The following is a 10,355-nucleotide window of genomic DNA, read 5'->3' on the forward strand; positions in this document are numbered from 1 at the left end:
TGACAATAAATGTAAGGAAGTACATTAGTTAAGTTTACTCGTACAAATATAAAGTACTAAGTTTTGTTTTTCTCACAGGACATCAGCACTACAGAAAAAGATTCACAAAGAGTGGACTGCAGCTGGAGTCAGTGCTTCAAGAACCACTACACACAGACGTATGTTATACTCTAATTTTCTAAGATAATGAATTTGGGGTTTTCCTTAGTTGTCAGATATAAATAAATATATCAGTCTGTGTGTAATGAATGAATATAATATACAAGTTTCACTTTTTGAATTTAAATTATGATATTCTAATTATATGACCAGCACCTGTATACACAGAATGACTAATTGAACTGCTTTTATAGTTTTAATAATTAATTTATTTGTAATGAATAAAGGGATTTTACATTTGATTATTTGGTTTTCTTACTTGAATGCTTTTGTTCGGATGTAAAATAAAAAAGTGAATTATTAAGAAAAGAACTGCAGGAAAAGATGTAATGTTGCGCAGTGATTTTGGTTTGGAACCTTTAGAAAATAGAAAAGAGTTGACTTTGCCAACTCTTTCAACTTCATAAGGGTGTAGCTCAGTCATTTTATATTTTTATATATATATATATATATATATATATATATATATATATATATATATATATATATATATATATATATACAGTTATACATCATTTTGAAGGACTTTGTAATGAGAAAAAAAACCTCAACTGATTTCTGCTCATTGTGACTAACTTTGCCAGCACAGGTCACATATGCAACTTAAATTTCCACTTGAGAGTGGTCAGATTTAAAGTCTGAGATTAGTCCATCAGTTCTTGAATTTAAATTTTTGTTTATGTGTGTGTGTGTGTGTGTGTGTGTTCAAAACAAGAGTGTCTGTCTCAGAAGCTGAAGAAAGGTCACACCTTAAAGGAAATAAACGCCTCCTAAGTGTACGGAAATACCTGGCTGAGGAGATCAGTGACAAACCAGATAAAACTGTCAGTGGTAAGTGTTTACATATCCATATCTGAATGGAATTGCTACAACCTCATATCTAATATGACTCGAAGTGAATAGAGACTATGTACCATAAAAAGTAGATAATGTAATTATTCAAGCCTATTTGTGAAACTGGACCACAAAACCAAGGGTAATTGTTGGTAATTGGTAATTGTTTTTATTTTATTTTTTAGATTTTTATTTCAATAATAATAATAAATATGTTTTCCATTGATGCATGGTTTGTTAGGAGGACAATATTTGTCTGAGATACAACTATTTAAAAATCTGGAATCTGATAGTGCTAAAAAATCTAAATATTGTGAAAAATATTTCAAAAGCAAAGCATTTTATTAATAAAAAATTAAGTTGATACATTTATGGTAGGGAATTTACAAAATATATTCATGGAACATTATCTTTTTTTAAATCCTAATGATTTTAGGCATGAAAGAAAAATCAATAACTTTTTTGAGGCTGCGATATAAATATATGTATGGATAATCTCACATACTGGTAATGTGGTTTAAGTGGTACATTGTCCTAATGAATTGTCCCTTTTTTTTTTTTTTTTTTTTTTTTTTTGCAGGTCTGAGACAGCTACAAGCCACAAAAACAGTTCATAGTTCCTGCATTTCTATAATGCATTAATGAATAACAATAATTAAAATAAAATGTAATGTCAAGGTTTTGTGTTAATTCCAGCTTTGTTGAGTATTCTGTGAATAATTTTGATTTTAGGTGCATATTCTTAATTCTTTGCAAAACAACCTGAACTGTTTGCTATTGAAAGGTTGGTATGAAGTTTAAATAAATAAAAAAATATATATTCTTGACAAAACCTGTGTACAGTTTGTATTAATAATTTAAATTATTTACTTATATTAATTAATGGCCTAATTACCAGCTATCAGTTAAACATTCAAATCAGAACCAATGTAAAACTGCAACGAAAACTATTAAATATATGCAAATAAAGACCAGTACAAACTTGCAATGGAACCATCAGAACCATTACAAAACTGACGGAAACCATTGAATTTGTTTTTATAAAGACCAATACAAACTTGTAATGGAACCATCAGAACCAATACAAAACTGTGATGGAAACCATTATGTGCAAATCGTGACCAATACAAACTTGTAATGGAAACCAATACAAACCAATAAATCCTAATGGAATATGCCCAAAACACACTACGTAATGGAAACCATTTGGTAATGGTTTTAATGGTTAATTGCTGATGGTTTGTAATGGTTTTGTAATGGAAACCATTAGAATTTCTGTAATGGTTTCTATTGTTTTTTTCAGCAGGGTGGTTTCAGCGATAGCAGCGTTAACCCCCATGGCAACGAACAAACTAAATGTAATATACATTCACTGAACGAAGAAAGTGAAAATAAAATGAAAGCAGCCAATGGGAAGAAGAGAAAAAAAAATCAATTACATAGGCTTGGATCTGGAGAATTTCAAGCCATTAACAGTTATGTAGGAACCTACTGTATGTAGCACACTGTCACATACGGATTATGACTGTAAATTCATTGTATGTCATTTATTAAGTAAATTACTTTTCATTGACTTTAAATGTGCTGTGAATAAGTGCAGAGCACCATGGCTGAAAACATGGCTGTAACTCGTAGAGTCAATACACCTCTATGTTCCCTTTTATTTTATTTTTTTACAAACTCATAGTTGCTTCCGAGGATTCAAGATCCAATAATTTATTGTCATTTCAACTCAGTCGAAGGGGATTTTGATGGTGAGCTCACAAAAAACAAAACACCTCCCACACATTTGTACATTACAGTAAATAACATATTACATTATGGTAAACACATTTTTTTTTTTAGATTAGATTAGATTCAACTTTATTGTCATTATGCAGAGTACAAGTACAGAGCTAATGAAATGCAGTTAGCATCTAACCAGAAGTGCAAGAATATAGTGTTTTATATACATAAAAGTGCAGAGTAAGTGAAGCTATGATATACAGAATGTACAGTGGAGTTGCTATATACAATATTGATCAGAGTATATACAGAATATAAATAACAATGCAATGTAGGGATTGTATGTACATTATGAACAGAGCAATGAAGGATTATATATATATTATGAACAGCAGGAACGTGAGAACAGTGGTAATAAATACAGTTGGATGAGTGTGCAAAAATATTGTTGAACAATGTATTCTATGCAAAATAACAGTAGTGCAATATTTTTTATATAAATATTTTACTGTGCTTGTACAGTAACAATTATAGACAGTTTATTTTTTCATTTTGTACTCATACAGACAGACTAGTGGGGATATGTATGCTTAAATACAGTGCCTAAGCTTTAAAATAGATCAGACCTAGTAAAACAACATGTCTGCACAAGTAATGCAGTAAAGTAATTACATTTTATATATATATATATATATATATTATAATTATATTATATGTGGGTGAAACATCACAGTGGCTTGATGTCATTTTCTTTCCAGCTGTTGGAGACCTTGAATGAGAGCAGCTTACTGCAGTCCTAAAGATTTAAGGAAAACATAGATTTATGGGAGGAAGAGTGATCTTTTTCACAAGTTTAATTAATATTTCATGGACTCAGGCCATGAAATTCTGCAACAATGATTAACCTCTTGAGGCTTTGAGCTGTCAAGATGTGATAGCAGGTATTCCTCTAAACATGCGGGTTCTGTGTAATGGATCAACCACACTTGTACCATAGCTTTGATTCCTCACAAGGCCAAAGTTGGCATCCAATGTGACAATCATATCTCCATCCGCCTGGAAAACAAACACTTACAGTAACACTGGTTTTGTACCCGCACCAGGTTTATACATTTATACTATTACTATTCTATTACAATACTACATACACAAATTAACTTTTAAGTTTGATATTAATTCAGATTTTAATTCTATGCCATTAATTTAATCAAACAAGAACCACGCTGGAATTATAACCAACCTTTGGACATGCTGGGCATATTGTTCCATCATTTAATTGTGGGCAAATATCAACCAAACCTCTTTGTCGGAAGTGGTGATGCCTAAAGTGGGATATGGGGTGTTACAAAAACCCTCAATAGAAACCTGACACTCCAGTGACAGAGAAACCGAAAGCTCTAGCAGAGGGATGGAGAAGGCTGTCTGTCTGGGGCTTGTGGCTGTTGCTGGTCAGAGCCCATATCTCAGCAGAGTACAGGTTTCTGGTTAACACGCACACATGGTGACTGTAACGGTGCAGAGCCGTCCTGCCAAATATAAAGAGCATAAAAACATAACCTAGTACTACTATAGAGACTACCATATCAGTATAAATTAAATTAAATGTATGCATTTAGCAGACGCTTTTATCCAAGGCGACTTACAGTGGATTCAGGCTATACATTTTTACCCATCATGATAGTAAAACTATACATTTAGTTTATATAGTATAGACTAAATCACTTGAGTGTGTCACATATAACTTAATGTTTGTATTTATTGGAATCAACAAACAACTTTGATTAATTCTTTAAAGGAAATCATAACTCCACATGTAATAGGATTGAATTCCTTAACCTGTCAATAAAATTAAATACATTAAGATTTTGTATCAGGTAAAATGACAAACCTGTGCTGACAATGATCTTCATGTCCTTTGTGTTCACAGCATGGGTGCCATGGGCTTCAGGTAAATATAAGAATAACCCCAGGGAGGATGGCTCATAGTAAACACTCTGTAAGAAAGATGGATAGCTCTAATGTTTTTAAAACAACAAACTTGTGACACTAACAGTTGATACTGCATAGTGCTAAAACAATTTGAAGTATCTAATGATTCTGTTGAGATTACGGTGAGTTTGCTGTCTGTATGCAAGTATAGCAATAGCAATGTAAGACTGTATGCTACTGTTCTTACGTTTCACTTTTCAGGAAGATGCAGTGAATTTCTGTGAATCCTCTTCAGGCAAACCTCACAGAACACTGCAGTGGAGCTGCACTCAATGCACCTATAATCAGCATGTTCTCAGCAGACACCACACTGGGTAGTGACTGGTGCCGAACATTCAAACATCACCTTAAGCATCTCATCCTTGACTGCATCCCAGGCATGAAGCTCTCTCTTCTTTGCCTTACTGTATGCACTCTCAGAACAGCTTGGTGTCGCATCATCAGGTTCAGTCAGTTGAGATGTAATAGAAGCGTCTGAAGGGTGGGTCTGTTTGTAGCTGGGCTGGGGAAGACCTTGACTGAGGTAAGAAAACTTTGCATGGCCAGCGATAGACCTCCTCACCAACTTAATTTTAACGTTCCTGAAACGTGGGGTCATCTTAAGTGCTTTTCCCATATCTGAAATCAAATATTTGACAATTATTACATAAAGCAAAGTGCAACCCGTACCGTACTTCTTATCACAGCCTAAAAGACAGAAACACATGAGTGAAAATTGGATGCAGTCAGATGAGGGATATTTGGTGCGATAGTTAGATACAGCTAGCTAGATAACTAGATATATAGATTGCAAGATAGATAGATAGATAGATAAATACACATCGAGCTAGATAGATTATATAAATAGATACACAGCTAGCTAGCTATATATATAAACTGCTCAAAAAAAATAAAGGGAACACTTGTGGGTTATATTGTGTTGTTAAGTATTCCCTTTATTTTTTTGAGTATAGATAGAAAGACAGATCCAAAGCCTCCTGATATAGGATCAAATCCAGCCAAGCTTGGTTCAAACCCACAGAACTTTATTTTACACTCTAGTCAAGATCCCAAGGTTTCCAAACAGCCGTAAAATACGTCTTGTGTTTAATATTTCCCTCAAGTCAATATGGGTTACATTAGTCCAATGATCCGGCTTCAGTGAGGCGTTATCGAGCATACACAATATGCAATAAGCCGGTATGAGTGTAAAAAGTAATTTTGACAGTTTAACTAGAAACTTAATTCCCCCATTAGCTTCAGGCGTAAACACACTCATATTAGCAACGTTAATGCTCACATAATAAAGCATGCAACGTTAACGTAACGACACGCTAATAACGTAATATTGTCTAGCGATAACGTTTGCAGATGCATCGCAATACGGTTATCTCATGTCAACAATCATGACACGCAATACGAGTGTATGTATTGTTTTCCATTACAGTTTAAATGCTCATTTTTATAATTTAAATAGTCTTACCTGAAAATATTAAGCAGGAAATATCGCAACGTTGCCGCTTTCGTCCAGTAGACTTCCGATTACCGGTGAGCAGGAATTCTGGGATTGGATCTGGAGTCTTCTCTTGTATATTTGTGGGTGATCAACCATTTGGATGGATGATCACGGCCTTCTGAGCCTACTAGTAGGCACAGGACGCCCCTCCTGGTCCAATTCTATGGGCTGATAACTGCTGATAACGCCCCATTCAATCGAGTGATAACGTTCGAATCGCGGAGCATCAGAAGCGCGTGAGGACCAAACACAGCAGAACGGTAGGAAACTTCACTCCTCTTATTATTTCTCTTTTATGATAGCGATTTATTTTTAGATACGTGATCTGAGTCTTTCATAGAGTTGTAGAGTTATTAGAGAAATAGAGTTATTTTTTACATTCTTTGGTCGAAGTTTTCAGATCGGGACTTCGGAGCCTGTTCGCGACTCGGTTGATTCAGATCGGCACTTCGGAGCCTGTTCGCGACTCGGTTGTTTCAGATCGGCACTTCGGAGCATGTTTGGTGATGTTTACTACTGATGTTTGGTGAAATGCGCTTCCGAGTCCCGATCTGAATCAATGTTTTGCGAATCCGCTCCGAAGTCCCGATCTCAAATGATTCGCGAAAAGCGCATCGGAGTCCCGATCTGAATCAAATGTTTGGCAAAACCACTCTGAAGCCCCGATCTCAAATGATTCGCGAAACGCGACTCCGACTCCCGATCTGAATCAATGTTTTGTGAACTCGCTCCGAAGTCCCGATCTCAAATGATTCGCGAAACGGGCTTCGGAGTCCCGATCTGAATCAAATGTTTTGTGAATTTTTTTTCAAGCCCTGAAATGATTCATGAAATGTGCATCAGCAGGAGACTCCTAGGCGGATCCGCCTTCAAGTTCAAATTCGTTTTGGTGCTGCCCAGAGTATCAGTTCCGCCTCCGGTCGGCGCCGTCAAACAGCGGATCCTGACTGAGCGAGTTCAACACACCAAGAGCAAAATCAGTCGAGATTCGAGAATTTCTTTGCTGGGACACGGTTGCGCTGAACCCTCTTTTGAGTAAGTGATTTATTGATATATTGCTACATTCAATAAACATTGGTTTTTAAATCATCATGTATATTAATGATTGTAATTATGTTGTTTGATATTAGGACAACTTTAACATGTTCACTCGTGGATAATGGTTTAGCGCTAGCTACTAGCTAGCTGTGCATTAAGTTTGCATTTTTGTAATTTTGGTATCGTGTTTGTATCTGCCATCCTTTTTATAATGAAAATTAAGCTTCGGCATTTTAATCACTGTTTGAGTTGGTTCAGACAATATGCCTCCTGTTTGAATGTCAAAAAGTGCGGGCTTAACTGCTAATGTTAGCTACCGTCTATTAGCTTGATACCATCCAGCGTCACCGCTCATTTTACACAGTTTAACAACAAAACAAAACGCTAAGTGAACATTACTAGCTAAGTTACCCTTTTCATGTTGGTTTTGAGCGCTATGCAGCCCATCTAACCTGGAAAACGGTCTTAATAGTATCGTTTATACAGCGTGTCTGGAGGAATAGAGATCGCTAACACATGTGACCAACTGGGCGGCAACGTCATCAGAACGCAAAGAATTATGGGTATGTTTGGCCAGTTAGCATGGTCTGGCATAGCAGGCTAGTGTTCTGGCATGAAAATAATGAAAAATTAGCGTGAAAAACGGAATATAATCCTACAAAATGCAGCGGGCTAAAGAAAACATTGTCGGACCATACTGCCTAAAACTAAATCCTAATGCAAAGATGAGATATGACGAGAAAATAAAGAGAATAAAAGGACTCGATCCTTACGAGCATAGCGACTGGTCAAGGTCCAGTCCAAAAGAAGGGCATGTGAAAAGGTTGTGTTGTGGTCCTTTTACAGACAGCCTGAATAGTTTGATGACATGTTAGCTTGCGATAGTCAGATTTCAAAGTCAATCGTTTGTAAATGTTTGGGCAGCCTTAAAAATCGCTGCAACCATCTTACCAATATGACCGTGTAGCCTTTTATTTTAATCTTTTACTAAACGTGACTTTGCGTTTCATAAATGTTCTTTTTTTGAACTTCATAGATGTTTAAATGAAAAAAATATTTACAACACTTTCTGCATCCCCTAATCTACAGTGTAAACTATACATCACTTGTAAATGTGTTAGGGTTAGAGGGTCTACATAATTTAAAACGCTGGTCTTGTTGAGTATCCTCAGTCAGTTAGCCCTATATCTCAAGTGAACGTAGCCTTGTTCAAATCGCGTTTTCTGTACCTGTTAGATCTACCTGAAAACTCTAAAAACACTCTTTATAATTTACAAAAAAAAAAATTACTCTTTTAAACATTTACAAAATGTGGTATCGTTGCAACCCTAATTAAAAATATTTAAAAATATATATGATTTCAATATCAAAATAATTTTACACAATTAACGCTGCCGCCCGTCTGAGATAAAGAGTTTTTTTTTTTTTTTACATTGCTATGAGCATGAATCAAGATATTAATTATATAATACAACTTTCATTCTTCAGGTCGATCGTCTATAAATCTGTTTCAATATCTTCTCAATGGTGAAGAGGATTCCCCAAGCATGACAGTGAAACATCAGACACCATGATATACTGGATATGTAACTTGAGTTAAAAAAATGAAGATATTTGTTAGATGTTTGATAAGTGCTGATCGAAATCCAAAAAAGTAGTGCTTGAAAGTCCTGGAATTTCATTTAACAGAATCTGTACTAACCCTGATAGTTAATCATGTACAAGACATTTGCAAATGACTTGTAACAGAATTTACAAAACATACTTAAAATGATAGTACATCACTTGCTAATAATTTATGAATGTTTTGTAAATGATTAGTTCATCATTATTTAACCACTGACTTATAAAATACGTACAACTGAACGTTATTATAAAGGGTTACCCTCTTTGGCAACTCAAAATCAAACCTAGTCTGACCATCACTCCCTGAGCAGCTGATGGCTACTTTACACACGCAGATTGTTCAATCAGGTAGACCTATACCTGATGTTATTTTTAACACAATGCAATAGTTAGTGCGTCAGTAAAAACGGACGGACACGCTCACTTATTTAGTAAGGAAAGTAGGCTACTAAAAATATTCCTGTTAACAAGCTAATCATAATAATAAAAAGCCTACCCTTTTGACATGCAGTAAATCTTCAAAAGTTTTTTTAGGCTTATTTACAATATTGTTCGGTTAAAATTACAAAGCAATTCAGATTTAAGCTTATGTTTATATTTCTGTAGTAGCCTAGGCTAGAAATATTTATTAGTTTATCTTACAATTTCTTTTATCCTACAGCAAGAACAGAAGGGATTTTGAAAATGAGATAAACGGGTCCAAAACGGACCAGGGCCAGATGAGACAGTATGGTGGCGGATATGTTTCAATTTGCAGGACCCAAACGGACCCACCGTGGAGGTAAGGTTTTAATCGTGGAGCGCGGTGCAACGGCGGGTCCGGGATCCGAATTCGTATCGGATCCGTCATTGCCCGCAAGTTGACGCCGGTACAGTTCCGTTCCGGAAGCCGCAACACGGCCGCGCAGTACTTTTTGCTGTGTGGGGGAGTCCCGATCTGAATCAATGTTTTGCAAATCCGCTGGGACTGATCTCAAATGATTCGCGAAACGTGCTTCGGAGTCCCAATTCGAATCAAATGTTTTGCGAACTCACTCCAAAGTCCTGATCTCAAATAATTTGCGAAACGCACGTCAGAGTCCCGATCTTTTTTTTTTTTTTTTTTAAAGAGTAGAACTAGAATAGTGAGTGCTAAAGTTAGAGGGTCAAATAAATATATGATAAATAATAATAATAAACAATGAAAACATAGGCTATTTAAGTTCTCCTTGCTCCACAACAAATCCTTTAAATTCAACAGTATTTAGAGAATATAATTAAAAGATATAAGAAGCTACATAAATTCACAAGCCAAAACGAACGATCATTTTAGGCTAGAATGAAACTCAAACTAAAGTTGGGTCTCTCATTCGACACAAAATCACATTTTTCTGTAAATATTATTTACGTACTTCACTCGCTTCCAATATCCACGTAAAACAAAATGTTTTACATCAGGACAGTAAGGTGATAACGCTTAACGGTACAGATTTTACTACATAAAAACTGA

The 10,355-nt window shown here is 35.5% G+C and overlaps 2 long non-coding RNA genes across 3 annotated transcripts; one reads left to right on the forward strand and one right to left on the reverse strand.

Moving 5' to 3' along the window:
* The first annotated feature begins 880 nt into the window (after positions 1-880).
* On the forward strand, positions 881-1,642 carry LOC113106877 (uncharacterized). The gene is made up of 2 exons (XR_003292591.1): positions 881-990; positions 1,574-1,642. It is a non-coding gene; the product is annotated as an uncharacterized LOC113106877 (long non-coding RNA).
* Positions 1,643-3,426: 1,784 nt separating this feature from the next.
* Positions 3,427-6,337, reverse strand: LOC113106874 (uncharacterized). Of its 2 annotated transcripts, none has more exons than XR_003292586.1 (6): positions 6,170-6,337; positions 5,054-5,325; positions 4,607-4,712; positions 4,084-4,244; positions 3,624-3,774; positions 3,427-3,514 (listed from the first exon to the last, which is right to left on the reverse strand). It is a non-coding gene; the product is annotated as an uncharacterized LOC113106874 (long non-coding RNA). The 2 variants fall into 2 exon arrangements; XR_003292585.1 differs by having other exon boundaries at positions 3,959-4,244.
* Positions 6,338-10,355: the final 4,018 nt, after the last annotated feature.

Source organism: Carassius auratus, chromosome 8 (genome assembly GCF_003368295.1).
Source record: "Carassius auratus strain Wakin chromosome 8, ASM336829v1, whole genome shotgun sequence".
NCBI lineage: Eukaryota > Metazoa > Chordata > Actinopteri > Cypriniformes > Cyprinidae > Carassius > Carassius auratus.